The following is a 16452-nucleotide window of genomic DNA, read 5'->3' as shown; positions in this document are numbered from 1 at the left end:
ATTTTGTCGGCTACACACGGGATGAGTTGCTTTCATCGCTTCAGTTACAATTTGAGGTATTGAGTCGCAGAGTTTTGGAGCTTGAGATGACTCCACGTCCCCCACCTTGTCCCTTCCAGTCTACTTTTATTCCTCCACGTTCATCACCGTCTCCTTTTGCTCATCCACCTGCTGCTCTTACTCCTTTTCCAGGTTTTGATGCTCATTTCCTTACTATCGAGCAGCAGATCAGTTATTTGCTTCGCCGTGTATACAAGCTCAAGGAGGAGATTGCGCATGTTCGCAGCTTGCTTTTCTTTCCTCCTCCACCTCCACCATCAGCATAGTGGGTTTTTGGTTTTATGCAGATTGCATTACATTTGGTGAGAGCACCACTACTGAGCCGAGATTGTGAAGCCTTTTGAAGACCACTTTTGACCATGTGATTTTTGTATATTGATAGACTTATTGGACAAGGGTAGTGTGACCCTATGCCCCTTTTGATACGATACAATGTGTAAACAATGTAACTGTGGTCGGTAATTAATGAAAGCTCAATCGTCATGTTCTCACTAAACACATTGTTGGGTTACAAATATATGTTATGATTGTGTTGTTGCATTATTGTTTGATATGATGATTGTTTATATATATGTACATACAACCTCTAGAAACTTACTTATTTACTTAACAAATAAGACCTGACCCATCCGATCTTCTTCTTAGAAGGAGAATGCCTCCTCGAAGGAACAATCAACTGCCCACGACCGAGGCAGAATTACAAGAGCGCATCTCACAGGCCATCGCACAGCACGAGGCCCTTCGCTCTGAACACAGTGGAGGTACCTCAGGGAATAACCCACCTAACGGTAATGTTTAAGTCACCTAAGACACATTACAATATGTTTGGACATTTCCAAGTGTGCTTTGCTAATGCTTTCTATGAATGATGTTGCTTGTGTACAGGTTGTACCTATAAGCAGTTTTTGGATTGCAAGCCTCTGAACTTCGACGGCACTGGGGTGCCGTAGCTTTTTTGAGATGGGTTGAAAAGACGGATTCTGTTCTACGGATGAGTAAATGTGCTCCAGAGCTTCGGGTCACGTACATTTCTGGACTGTTTTTAGATGGGGCTCTATCATGGTGGAACCTTCAGGTTCAAACTTTGGGTGAGGCTGTTGCGTATGCATTGTCATGGGATGAATTGAAAGAACTGATTCGAAAGAAGTATTGTTCCCGAGCCGAAATCCAGAAGTTGGAAACTGAATTCTGGAATTTGAAAATGGAAGGTCCAAAGGTGGCTGAGTATGTGCAGAGTTTTCATGATTTGTCTCGTGTTGTTCCTTACTTGGTAGAGCCGGAGTTTAAGAGGATAGAACGTTTCATCTAGGGTTTGGCACCACCGATTCTGAGCATGGTGACTGCTTCCAAGCCACCAACAATTACAGAGGCAATTGACTTTAGCGTAGCACTTACTGAAGAAGCAGTCGGGTTGGGCAAGTTCTCGATTTCCGACGCAAAGAAGAAAGAGACTCATGTGGAGTCGTCTGGAGAAAACAAGAGAAAATTCACAAACTTCAAGAAAGGTACTCGGGCGAACAACAACCATGCCAACAAGCGCAGAGACGCTAATCCGTCAATTGAGGCACAAGCTGGCACTGCAAATGCTGAGAACAAAGGAAGAGGGTACATGGGTACTCTACCAAAGTATGACGTATGCCAGTTTCATTATGCCGGTCAGTGCAGGTTTAGGAAGTGTGGTAACTGTGGAAGAAATGGTCATTCTAAGGAAACGTGTTGGTTTGGAGCTGGTCGTGGAAACGGTGGGCAAGGAAGAAATGGTAATGGTAATGGTAACCGTGGTGGAAATGGTTATGGGAACAGAAATCAGGGAGGAAACAACAATCAGGGAGGAAATGGAAACAGGAATGGAAATGGAAATCAGGCGGGAAATGAAAACCGCGAGGAAAATAATAACAACAACCAAGGTGGTAATGGGAATGAACGCGGCCAGGGTTGTTATGGTTGCGGTGATGTAGGGCATTTTAAGTGGGATTGCCCAAAGAATAACCAAGCCCATGGAAGAGTGTTTAACATTGCAGCTAGGGAAGCACGCCAGGATCCGAATGTGGTTACTGGTACGTTCTCTATTAATCAACATTTTGCATCTATGCTATTTGATACCGGTGCCGATTATAGCTTCGTATCTCTAGAGTTTTAGAATATACTTGGTTTAGTGGCAAGTAAGTTAGACATCCCGTACTCGATAGAACTAGCTAATGGAAAGCTAGTAGAAGCCAACGAGGTGATTAGAGGTTGTGTTATAGAGCTTGGAGAGCGTGAGTTTTCGATAGATCTTCTGCCAGTTGAATTAGGAAGCTTCGACGTTGTTGTTGGGATGGATTGGTTGTCGAGTAATCGCGTAGAGATTGTATGCAATGAGAAGATTATCCGCATCCCGATGGCAAATGTAGAGACGATTGTGATACACGGGGAGAATCATGATACGCCTTTGCGGATTATTAGTTGCTTGAAAGCATGGAAGTTTTTGCGTAAAGGATGTGTTGCCTTCTTGGCTCACGTTGTGGATAAGGAAGCCGAAGAGCCGAAGCTAGAAGATATCCCCGTGGAAAGGGAATATCCTGAAGTCTTCCCTGAATACTTGCCAGGACTACCTCCTCAATAACAAGTCGAGTTCCACATTGACTTGGTTCCAGGCGCCGCGCCTGTAGCCAAGGCACCTTATCGACTTGCGCCTTCAGAGATGCAAGAGTTATCAACGCAGCTTCAGGAGTTGTTGGATAAGGGATTCATAAGGCTAAGTTTCTCGCCTTGGGGAGCTCCAGTGTTGTTCATCAAGAAGAAGGACGGTAGTTTTCGAATGTGCATCGACTACTGGGAGCTGAACAAGTTAACCATCAAGAATCGGTATCCCTTACCGAGGATTGATGATTTATTCGACCAACTTCAGGGATCAAGCTACTACTCCAAGATTGTCTTCGATCAGGTTATCACCAGCTGCGGATTCAAGAAGAAAGTATACTGAAGACTGCCTTCAGAACTCGTTATGGACATTACGAGTTTCTAGTGATGTCGTTTGGGTTGGCAAATGCACCGGCAGTATTTATGAATTTGATGAATCGGGTTTGCAAGCCATATCTCGATAAATTCGTGATCGTATTTATTGATAATAATTTGATTTATTCGCGGACGAAGGAAAACCATGAGCAACACCTCAGAGCTGCTAAAGAAGGAGAAGCTCTACGCAAAGTTTTCAAAGTACGAGTTTTGAATACGCGAAGTACAGTTCCTTGGTCACGTGGTAAATGAGAATGGTGTTCATGTGGATCCCACCAAGATCGAGGCAATCAAGAATTGGGAAACTCCAAAGACGCCAACTGAGATCCGATAGTTTTTGAGCTTAGCAGGGTATTATCGTAGATTCATAGAGGATTTCTCCAAGATAGCTCAACCGTTGACCTCCTTCACTCAGAAGGATAAGAAGTAAGAATGGGGAGATAAGCAAGAAGAAGCATTTCAGCTGCTTAAGAATAAGCTATGTGATGCACCTATATTATCCTTACCCGAAGGCACCGACGACTTCGTGGTATATTGTGATTCCTCGCGTCAGGGATTGGGTTGTGTGCTAATGCAACGCCAAAAAGGTTATCGCTTACGCTTCTCGCCAACTGAAGGTCCATGAGAAGAACTACACCACGCATGATTTGGAATTAGGCGCAATGGTGTTTGCTTTGAAGATTTGGCGACATTATCTGCATGGTACTCGATGTACTATTTTTACGGATCACAAGAGCCTTCAGCACATATTCGATCAGAAAGAGCTTAATATGAGACAGCGACGATGGGTTGAGTTGTTAAATGATTATGACTGCGAGATCAAGTATCATCCATGAAAGGCGAATGTGGTAGCAGACGCCTTATGCCTAAACGAAACGTAATTATATTCCAAAATTTAATAAATATAATTTAAGTTAAAATATTTATTATTTTAACAAATAATTATACACTTGGGATAATATTAAGACAGAAGGAAACGTAACTCAAAGATACTAATTAAGACTAAAAGTCAAGGCGCTACCTATCCGTCTAATAAACCATAGTACGTTTGTAGGTAGTCGTGTGAACAAGTAGCAGCTTTTAGTTACATCGGATTCGAGACGCAAGACTATGAGTTCATGTCCCCCTTTTCTTTTAACTGTTTTCAGTTTACAACTTCTGGGGTGAAGTACATGTTACAGATTGTTTACAAACGTATACATATGGTATGGTTAGATAAGGAATGAACTGTTAGATCATGTGAGTGGTGGGTACAACGCTTAAGACCATTAATCCTAGTAGTAGGACCGAGGGACATGAGTGATAGATCTATTTGGGTGTTGCGAGCCCTACCCATGAGGACCAGGATTCGGCCCATGAGGTGACTATGTCTTCCAGCCGGAAGCCCGGTACAAAATCCGCTAGGATTGAGCCTTCCTGCATCACGTCACACATATTAATAGCTTTGCAAACCATTAATTGATTTGTTTCCTTGTTTGCTTTCATACCGGGGTTTTACAAATACATACATACTTACAATGATTACAAAGTTTATTCGAGCTCACTTACAAAACACATGAACTCGCTCAACTTTTGTTGATGTTTTCAAACTACATGTATTTCAGGGAATTGAAATGGATCTGGTGGGCGCTGAAGTTTTACAAGTTGTGTCTTCCAAATAAATGATGTCATCCCATCTTTTGTAGGGTTTGGAGTGGATGTCTCATCCCAGATGAGACATACATTTCAAAGCCTTGTTTTATTGTTGTATCATGTCAAGTCCGTTATGGAACTTCAAACTTTGGTTGTTATGTATTTCAAACTTGAAGTCTGTGTTTAAAACAATGATGGTTGTAATATTTTGAAACTTATTTATGGATGAACATCATGGTTTTATCATATAGTTGTTTGTTATGGTTGAATGCAATGAGATTAAGCAAGTCACACATAATCACGCTTCCGCAAAAGTCAGGGTGTGACAAATGGGTATTGGTAGACCATATACGTGTTAATGGTCTATATTGGGCCTTAATTGACTACAATGGGCATTCGTAGACCATATATGTCTTAATGGATCACATTGGGCAATGGTAGACCATATGTGTCTTAATGGACCATATTGGGCCTTAATTGAGCATATCGGGCCTTAATTAACTACAGTGAGCATTAGTAGACCATATACGTCTTAACAAACCTCATTGGGCCTTAATGGATCACGTTGGCAATAGTAGACCATATATGTCTTAATAGGCCATATTGGGCCTTAACTGACCACATTAGGCCTTAATTCAATGTAAGATTGCAAGTACTTGAAATTCATCCACTCTATTGTTAGGTTGTCAACAGTAATATTAATCGAAGAAAACAGTGATGAATCAAATATCGTATAAACAAATGTCATTGTATGTATATATGGACATGTTATTACTAAAGTGTTTATACATTTTTCGGTTTAGTCGATCAACAAAAGATATATATTAACTAGTTAGTTATATATGTACAATAATATGGACCTTGGTTGACATACTTATACCCGTCAGTCTTTATCTTGATAATTAATTACAATTAAAAACATATTTAAAAAAAATTAAACATATATGCTGAGCTTAGGCCTGAGCGCAGAGCATTACCCTGAAACGTTGCGCTTTGGCCAAAGCGCAACATATAGGTACAAGGTCAACCAGACAAACACTGACACCCGTCAGTCTTTGTCTGTTGGTCAGGCCTATATTACGTTTTGGCCAAAGCGCACCATATAGGGGATGTGGAAATAAGGTTTGGGTGTGTGAATATCATGGTCCTTGATAATCTTTTGACGTGTGATGGGAAAGAAATAATATAAAGGAGGTCTAAATTAGCATCGAAGAATACAAACGTTTGAAAGTCAAACTAAGCTTTCAAAATTTTGAAATCCTTTTATTTTGATGTATGAAGAGGGAATGGAGTTGTTGGAGGTTTATATATAAGTTCTGTTATTATATTTCAAAGTGGGCTTCTAATAATTGTAAACATTGTTAAATGCAAAAAATTTGACGTCCAAACTTGAATTCTAAAACATTTAGCAGGCTCGAATTAATTAGTAACATTAACTAGGATCTTTGGTCGGGTGTTAAAGAACGCTTATTTGAATCACACACATTCAAATTAAAAGTGGGGTTATCAAGTTGAGCGTGCCCTTGAGAATTGGCGCCATTTTGGGCCGGGTCTTATATATTTTCATGTTGGCGAAGTGATTTGCAAGACGGGTCGTGAACTATATTGGCGAGTTAATAGAAATTGGAAACGTAGACCAGGAGTTAAGGAAAACATGGCAAGAAAAGATGACAAAAGGCAATAAAGCGCATCTAGCAGGTCAACATCAACATGTGAACGAGGAAATGTATCACTGCAATGCCAGAAACTAACAGAGACAAACTCACCACATGAGCACTGTTAATGGAAACAATCTTAAAGGCTTATGGTCTTTGGGAAACAAGTGATGCTAAAGAAAGAGTAGATGCAGCAGATGAGAAGAAAGTAAATACCCCTAAAGAAATGATATTTCAAAGTTTACCAGTAGATATCTTAAAGCAAGTAGCACAACGTCGAAATGTAAAAGAAGTTTGGGAATCAATCAATGTTCGATACTTTGGAGCAGATATGGTTTAGAAAGCACGTCTACAAACCATAAGAAGAGAGTTAGAGACTCTTAAAATGAAACCAAATGAGTTAGTAAGTAACTTTACAAGCAAGTTAGGGAACATAAGAGCCAAATTTAAAAGCCTTGGTACAACTCTCAAAGATAAAGCGATTGTGAGAAAGTTTCTCAACTCACTTCCAAAGAAGCTTCTACCTATCGTAGCAACTTTTGAACAATATTCAGAAACAGACACAATGCCATTTGAAGAAGCAGTGGAAAGAATTACATCATCTGAAGAAGGCCTCAAAAGCCAAGACAAATCAGAAGAAAATCATCAAAGTAAACTCCAAATGGCAAGCTCAGGTAATCATATAGAAAGTTGGCACCATGGTAAAGCACGTGATAATCGTAACCGAGGTGAAGGGCGAGCAAGAAGCTTTGACACAAGTGGAAGAGGACGTGAAAGAAGTACAAGTCAAGAAAACAAAGACAAGAGCAAGTTCATGTGTTATGAATGTGGAAGACTTGGACATCTCGCAAACGAATGTACCTAATGGAAAGACAAGAAGAAAGAAAAGAATGAGCAAGAATCCCTTCTCATTTATGAAAAAGAAGATCCAATCCTACTATGAAGCAAGAAAGGATAAATCAAAATTAGGGGGAGATTGTTAGCTTAATATTGATTTAACCTAAGCTTAACTAATTAATTATTTATTATTGTATTATTGTATTATTGTTATATTATAAATATAAACTAGGATAGTTATATTGGTTAATAACTCATCAGTTGGTCATTTAGTAAAAGGTATGACACCTCTTCACAATGTATAATTAGGAACACAACCCTTCATTCTAATGTGATGTTTCTTATTACAATTTCTATCAAAGTGATGTTTCTTATTATAATTTCTATCTAAATATCAAACTAAGAGCTACATAGATGAGGAGGGCAACGAGAGGAATGGTATTTTAGGCTGATACATAAATACAATTTTATATAAATGGGAAGCATAAATATATAAATACAATTTTATATGTAATAATACTGAGAATATATTAAAAACGGACTAAAAAATGACTCGATTGATCTGTGAGGTATTATAAAATATGTACACACTAGAATTACATCCATCTCTCCTATATTTGAGGATATATACATAAATACAATCTATATATATATATATATATATAGGGAGCGGTTAACGTACATTACGAGTAATCGTACTTAACGTACGGCACAATCCTGACCGTCAGATCAACTTATCACGCATGGATAATTAATCACGCATGTATCAACTTATCACGCATGGGCACTTATCACGCATTGATAATTAATCACGCACGTTATAATCTCGAAAAACCAACATGCGTGACTTTTCCTTATACCATGCGTGATTACCATAATCATTATCATCTTCAAACCTCCAACCTGGTTTCAGCAATGGACATGAACGACGAACTATCCGCATTCGATTTCATCAGGCAACCCCTATTCGATGAAATTGAAACCACGTCTCCTCCACCTCTATTTCCAAATTCGACTTTCGAACAGAGTATGCAGAAACATCGTTATATTTTGATCATCGTTCCGTAGAACAGAGTACGGTTATATATAACAGAGTAAAAAAATTCAAAATTCATCGTTGATTTTGATCATATTTGAGTTTATAAACGTGCGTAATTTTCAAATGAACGTGCGTAATTTGGTCGCGTACGTGATGTACGTTAAGGCGTAATGTACATTACACTTTCTCTATATATATATATATATAAATGAGATGTGATGTGGGCTAGGTGACATTTGAATTTGGACATTTTTGCTGATGTGGCAACTTATTTTATTGAGTTTAGGAGGGAAATCACATATGGCTTCTACAATCACTATTTCAAGATAAAAAAAAACACGGGATCCGTTTGTTATTCGGGTCGAAATCCTGAATTCGGGTCAAGCCTGACGGATAGTATATATTTCCTTTTTTTGCTCATTCTTCTTGCACACACTTTACAAACCCTAGAAAAACTAATTTGCAGCCTCTCTCCCACCGCCACCACCAAGATCCTCAGTTCCAAACCATAGCCAAAAACCTGTGCAACATCATCTTCTTCACACAAATCAATCCTATTAACCAATCAAAGGTATGTTTCTATGTTTTTGATTTTATTGTTTCTGATTTCTTTGTTCTACGATTGTAATCTACACAATCGATCCTAAATCGGCTTTATTTATGTTATTCAATTCTATAGAAACTTGATTTTATAAAGATTGCTTCAAATGCTATTAACTTCTTCTTTGTCCTAAACTTTGTAGATCTGATCATAAAAATTGAAGGAATGTTGTTTTAATTTGTTGTTTATCTATTGTGTATCTTTAATCAAGCGATTGAACATTTATCTTTTTGTTTTTTTGCAAACAAAATCAAGATCAGAGGTTTTATTATCATCATCTACATTTATCAAAGTTACTGATATTTTTTGATTTTGTTTTTCATGTGGAACCCTAAATCTCGGATAAAATCGGACTTCGATCATTCGTGAAACAACAGAGGTTAGTTAAATGCTATAGTTGTTTTCTTTTTTTTTTAAGTTTGTGTAGGTTTGATTTTATCCTTTCTGTTCGGTATTTTTTTTTCAAAAATTAATAACATATGTTCTGAATGTTTTATGGTTTGTTTTTCTCATGGTAAACCCTCAATCTTTTGTGACAATCGGACACGAATTGTTCGTCAACCAAAACAGGTTAGTTAAGTTTTGTTGGTGTTGTTTGTTTTTTGATATGTATAGTCTTTCTTTTTTATTTTTGTCTTTAGGCGTTAATTTAAAATTTTATGTGATTATCTTTTGAAGTTCTTATGGTTTGTTTTGTGAGTTATAATTTTTTGTATTTAGTTATAATTTTTGTATTTAATTAGTTTTTAATTCTTTAAAGATGTCTTTAATTTCTTTTTAAATTTGTTTTTGGTTCTATAAATAGATTAGTGTTGTTAAAGATGATTTTTGTATTCGAAATTTTGATTCGGTTTCTGTAAATAGACTTTGTTTCTATAAATAGATTACCGTTATATTTTTTAAACAATGGTTACTTCCTTTGCAGTTATGGATCATGAAAACAACGCTCCTTCGTTGTTAAAGTTAATTGAGGACTATGATCCTATATTTTTCGAATTGTTCGTCGACCAAAAACAGGTTAGTTCAGTTTTGTTGGTGTTGTTTGTTTTTTGATATGTATATTCTTTCTTTTTTATTTTTGTCTTTAGGTGTTAATTTGAAATTTTATGTGATTATCTTTTGAAGTTCTTATGGTTTGTTTTCTGAGTTATCATTTTTTGTATTTAGTTATAATTTTTGTATTTAATTAATTGTTAATTCTTTAAAGATGTCTTTAATTTCTTTAAAAGTTGTTTTTGTTTCTATAAATAGATTAGTGTTGTATTTTTAATAAGTTTGCTTGATTTACGGGTTGGATATTAGTGATTTGATTTTCAGATTTTAAATTTTAAATTTTGAAGTCAATCATCATTTTAAATTTAGATTTTAAAGTAAACCATTGTTGTGTTTGATTTTAAATTTTCAATTTAGAAGTCAATTATTATTTTAAATTTAAATTTGAAAGTTTGCCATTAATGTGTTTGATTTTAAATTTCGAATCTGTCAATTGAATTTAAATTTGAAAGGTTAGACTTTCCTAATAAGTTTGCTTGATTTACGGGATTGGATATTAGTGATTTGATTTTCAGATTTTAAATTTTAAATTTTGAAGTCAATCATTATTTTAAATTTAAATTTTGAAGTAAACCATTATTGTGTTTGATTTTAAATTTTGTATGCTTTGAAATCTTGATGTTTTTTATGAGATGCTTTGACTATATTATTTGTAATTTTAGGGATGCTTCGAGTCTTCGACTATTGTTTTTGTACTCGAGTTGCATATCTAATTCAAATTGTGTTTTGTAATTTTAGGTGAAGAGCTTCTTTCAGACTCCTTCCCCTACAAGGAACTATTGAATGGGTTCCTATGGGAAGTTGAAGAAAAGGTATATCTTGCACTGTTCTTTTTCTATATCTATATATCTATATATCTTAAATGGGATTCTATGGGAAATTGATCTCTATTCGATTCACTGATGTATATTCTTCTCCTCACCATTTTGTTCCGTTAATCAACTCATGTGTGCTCTTATGTTTGATACCCGATCTTATTCCAGTGATTAATATCCGCTAGAGTAGCCTAATCTGAGTCTGATATTTTTCGTTAACGATTCATGTAAACTTTCCCGATTTGGGTTTTCTGCAACGCTAATCATCTAAATTAATTTGTTATTTTTATGGTTTACCATTGCATAAGTTAATATAATTTGTTGACAAAGTTTTGTTTTGGGGGATAGTAGTCATAAATTGAGTAATATTCAAGGTTTATGTTTTTTTTATTTTGATTCATTAGGTGTTTATTTTGGATGGTCCGGAGTTTTTGGCTGCAACTATGTTGGACAGAGATATGCCTGCTATGGCTGGAAATTCGTACCATGTCGGTTGATTTTGCTTGACAAGGTTAGACTTTCCTAATAAGTTTGCTTGATTTACGGGATTGGGTATTAGTGATTTGATTTTCAGATTTTAAATTTTAAATTTTGAAGTCAATCATCATTTTAAATTTAAATTTTAAAGTAAACCATTGTTGTGTTTGATTTTAAATTTTCAATTTGGAAGTCAATTATTATTTTAAATTTAAATTTGAAAGTTTGCTATTAATGTGTTTGATTTTAAATTTCGAATCCGTAAATTGAATTTAAATTTGAAAGGTTAGACTTTCCTAATAAGTTTGCTTGATTTACGGGATTGGATATTAGTGATTTGATTTTCAGAATTTAAGTTTTAAATTTTGAAGTCAATCATTATTTTAAATTTAAATTTTGAAGTAAACCATTATTGTGTTTGATTTTAAATTTTGAATGCTTTGAAATCTTGATGTTTTTTTATGAGATGCTTTGACTATATTATTTGTAATTTTAGGAATGCTTCGAGTCTTCGACTATTGTTTTTGTACTCGAGTTGCATATCTAATTCAAACTGTGTTTTGTAATTTTAGGTGATAAACTTCTTTCAGACCCCTTCCCCTACAAGGAACTCTTGAATGGGATCCTATAAGAAGTTGAAGGAAAGGTATATCTTGCACCGTTCTTTATCTATATCTATATATCTATATATCTTGAATGGGATCCTATGGGAAATTGATCTCTAGTCGATTAACTGATGTATATTCTTTTTCTCACCATTTTGTTCCGTTAATCAACTCATGTGTGCTCTTATGTTTGATACCCGATCTTATTCCAGTGATTAATATCCGCTTGAGAAACCCAATCTGAGTCTGATTTTTTCGTTAACGATTCGGGTAAACTTTCACGATTTGGGTTTTCTGCAAGGCTAATCATCTAAATTAATTTGTTATTTTTATGGTTTACCATTGCATAAGTTAGTATAATTTGTTGAAAAAGTTTTGTTTTGTGGGATAGTAGTCATAAATTGAGTAATATTCAAGTTTTATGTGTTTTTATTTTGTTTCATTAGGTGTTTATTTTGGATGGTCCGGAGTTTTTGGCTGCAACTATGTTGGACAGAGATAAGCTTGCTATGGCTGAAAATTGGTACCATGTCGGTTGGTTTTGCTTAGTAATGTTAGACTTTCCTAATAAGTTTGCTTGATTTACGAGATTGGATATTAGTGATTTGATTTTCAGATTTTAAATTTTAAATTTTGAAGTCAATCATCATTTTAAATTTAAATTTTAAAGTAAACCATTGTTGTGTTTGATTTTAAATTTTCAATTTGGAAGTCAGTTATTATTTTAAATTTAAATTTGAAAGTTTGCCATTAATGTGTTTGATTTTAAATTTCGAATCTGTAAATTGAATTTTAATTTGAAAGGTTAGACTTTCCTAATAAGTTTGCTTGATTTACGGGATTGGATATTAGTAATTTGATTTTCAGATTTTAAATTTTAAATTTTGAAGTCAATCATTATTTTAAATTTAAATTTTGATGTAAACCATTATTGTGTTTGATTTTAAATTTTGAATGCTTTGAAATCTTGATGTTTTTTTATGAGATGCTTTGACTATATAATTTGTAAGTTTAGGAATGCTTCGAGTTTTTGACTATTGTTTTTGTACTCGAGTTGCATATCTAATTCAAACTGTGTTTTGTAATTTTAGGTGATAAACTTCTTTCAGACTCATTCCCCTACAAGGAACTCTTGAATGGGATCCTATGAGAAGTTGAAGGAAAGGTATATCTTGCACCGTTCTTTATCTATATCTATATATTTATATATCTTGAATGGGATCCTATGGGAAATTGATCTCTATTCGATTAACTGATGTATATTCTTTTTCTCACCATTTTGTTCCCGTTAATCAACTCATGTGTGCTCTTATGTTTGATACCGTATCTTATTCCAATGATTAATATCCGCTTGAGTAACCCAATCTGAGTCTGATTTTTTTCGTTAACAATTCGGGTAAACTTTCCCGATTTGGGTTTTCTGCAAGGCTAATCGTCTAAATTAATTTGTTATTTTTATGGTTTACCATTGCATAAGTTAGTGTAATTTGTTGACAAAGTTTTGTTTTGTGGGATAGTAGTCATAAATTGAGTAATATTCAAGGTTTATGTGTTTTTATTTTGATTCATTAGGTGTTTATTTTGGATGGTCCGGAGTTTTTGGCTGCAACTATGTTGGACAGAGATATGCTTGCTATGGCTGTAAATTGGTACCATGTCGGTTGGTTTTGCTTGGCAAGGTTAGAGTTTCCTAATAAATTTGCTTGATTTACGAGATTAGATATTAGTGATTTGATTTTCAGATTTTAAATTTTAAATTTTGAAGTTAATCATTATTTTAAATTTATATTTTGAAATAAACCATTATTGTGTTTGATTTTAAATTTTCAATTTCGAAGTCAATTATTATGTTAAATTTAAATTTGAAAGTTTGCCATTAATGTGTTTGATTTTAAATTTCGAATCTGTAAATTGAATTTAAATTTGAAAAGTTAGACTTTCCTAATAAGTTTGCTTGATTTACGGGATTGGATATTAGTATACTTTGTTTATTGGGTTTTAACTAATAATTTGATTGACTTGGTTGTTAGATTTGTGACGATGCGTCGGACAAACAACATTGGGAAAAGATACAGCCTTGAGCCTTGGTAAGTTAACACATTAGTTAAGGTTATGAAGTTTTTTCATGGCACCGACACATTATTGAGTAGTAGGGCATTAGGTTAGTGATATTAAAATTTGTGCCTTGAGAAATTTTGTATATTGATTGATGTCTGAATTGATTGTGAGGTCTTTGATTGTGCATTGTGTTGCTGATTGATATATGAGATTTTGTTGATTGGCATAAGGTGTTAGATAAGATGTGTTTGAAGTTGTGAAGATGAATAAGTGAGACATGTGTAGCAGATATTAGTGAGTGCACAACACATTAGTTAGGGTTTTGAATTATTGCTACAGGTTAGTGATGTTAGAGATTGTGTTTTGAGAAATGTGTAGATTGAATTATGTCTGTGTTTGATTGTGACACCTTTGATTGTGCATGAAATTGCTGGTTATATGAGATTTTGTTGATTGTAGACAAATAAGTTTGAACAGAACTTATTAGATTCACATTTAAGTATAAAAAATGAGAGGTTGTTATAATCTGAATTATATTCTGAACGAAAAACTGAAAGTAAAAGGAAAAAAAGAATAATTTAACACAGAGAAAAGAGGATAGAGAGAGAGTTACCACATTTTTAAAACCAAAAATATAAGGTAACCATGTTTCTAAAATCTACTATACTTTTTAATAATATTTTGTGGAAAATGGACAATATTGGGTAGGTAGTCAAACATGGTTTTTAGGGTTAAAACGGCTGTGTTGGGTTAACTCGGGACACTTTTACGAAAAACTTGATGTTTCTGACCTTAATAAACCATTTTTGTAGATGACCAATGTATATCTCTACTTGAGGAATTCTCCAAAGTTCCAGAGCCGATTGTTTCATAGAGTTGTGAAGTTGCGTTAAACATACTGTACTTTGAACGATCCGACAAACCATTCGAGGTACTTGGAAGATTAAGTCTCTTATCTGGGTGGTTGTTACAGGTTTAGGATGTTAAATGATTTTGGATGTACTCTGCGATGTCGATGATGCAGAGATGTTGGTGAAGCTCAGGTTAACAACTTCATGTGTATATTTTAACGAATAAAGTTTTTGTTGTTTATATTTTCTAATTTAAACTTTTAATTAATTTCTACATTTAATTAAATGAGTTTGTTTTGCAAGTTCGAACAACTTCATGTGTATATTTTGTTATAAAAAATAAAAGTTTTTTTTTGTTTCATGGGTCGTTCAGAGAGGCAAGTTTCTGCCTCGGTTCTTGCCCAAAGTTTCTGACTTTACTCGCAACCCATTGACTACAACTTTCAATTCAAAACAATTATAAAAAAATTACGTTCGAAAACATGTATTTTTATTTTATTTAATGACATAATTCGATTAATATAAATTAAATTTTTCTACCCGCGAAGTTCGCGGGTGATAACCTAGTTTTATATAAAGGAGAAGCATAATTAGTGGAGAATAATCTTCTAATAAGGACACTGTTAGAATAAAAAACAGTGATTAATTTCACTAACAATCTAACATTCGTGTAATTTACTATATAATAAACAAAAGATCAAATACAAATACAATTATCGTATAAGACGTACGAATTGTGACAACTGGCACTTTTCCATGCATTCCGTACAATAATTAAATGGTAATCTGTGCTTTAATGGCTGTGCATGATCTAGTTTACAAGACGAATAAACTTCTGATTTCTGTTATATACATACAATGGCATTTCATGTTGCAAGACTTTTATCCTTACTACATGCAACCCAATTAGTTAGGGTTTTGAATTATTGCTACAGGTTAGTGATGTTAGAGATTGTGTTTTGAGAAATGTGTAGATTGAATTATGTCTGTGTTTGATTGTGCATGAAATTGCTGGTTATATGAGATTTTGTTGATTGTAGACAAATAAGTTTGAACAGAACTTATTAGATTCACATTTAAGTATAAAAAATGAGAGGTTGTTATAATCTGAATTATATTCTGAACGAAAAACTGAAAGTAAAAGGAAAAAAAGAATAATTTAACACAGAGAAAAGAGGATAGAGAGAGAGTTACCATATTTTTAAAACCAAAAATATAAGGTAACCATGTTTCTAAAATCTACTATACTTTTTAATAATATTTTGTGGAAAATGGACAATATTGGGTAGGTAGTCAAACATGGTTTTTAGGGTCAAAACGGCTGTGTTGGGTTAACTCGGGACACTTTTACGAAAAAACTTGATGTTTCTGACCTTAATAAACCATTTTTGTAGATGACCAATGTATATCTCTACTTGAGGAATTCTCCAAAGTTCCAGAGCCGATTGTTTCATAGAGCTGTGAAGTTGCGTTAAACATACTGTACTTTGAACGATCCGACAAACCATTCGAGGTACTTGGAAGATTAAGTCTCTTATCTGGGTGGTTGTTACAGGTTTAGGATGTTAAATGATTTTGGATGTACTCTGCGATGTCGATGATGCAGAGATGTTGGTGAAGCTCAGGTTAACAACTTCATGTGTATATTTTAACGAATAAAGTTTTTGTTGTTTATATTTTCTAATTTAAACTTTTAATTAATTTCTACATTTAATTAAATGAGTTTGTTTTGCAAGTTCGAACAACTTCATGTGTATATTTTGTTATAAAAA

The sequence above is a fragment of the Helianthus annuus genome, chromosome 17, assembly GCF_002127325.2.
Source record: "Helianthus annuus cultivar XRQ/B chromosome 17, HanXRQr2.0-SUNRISE, whole genome shotgun sequence".
NCBI classification, from domain to species: Eukaryota; Viridiplantae; Streptophyta; class Magnoliopsida; order Asterales; family Asteraceae; genus Helianthus; species Helianthus annuus.
The sequence above is the reverse complement of the archived record's forward strand: the minus strand, read 5'-3'. Positions refer to the sequence as shown.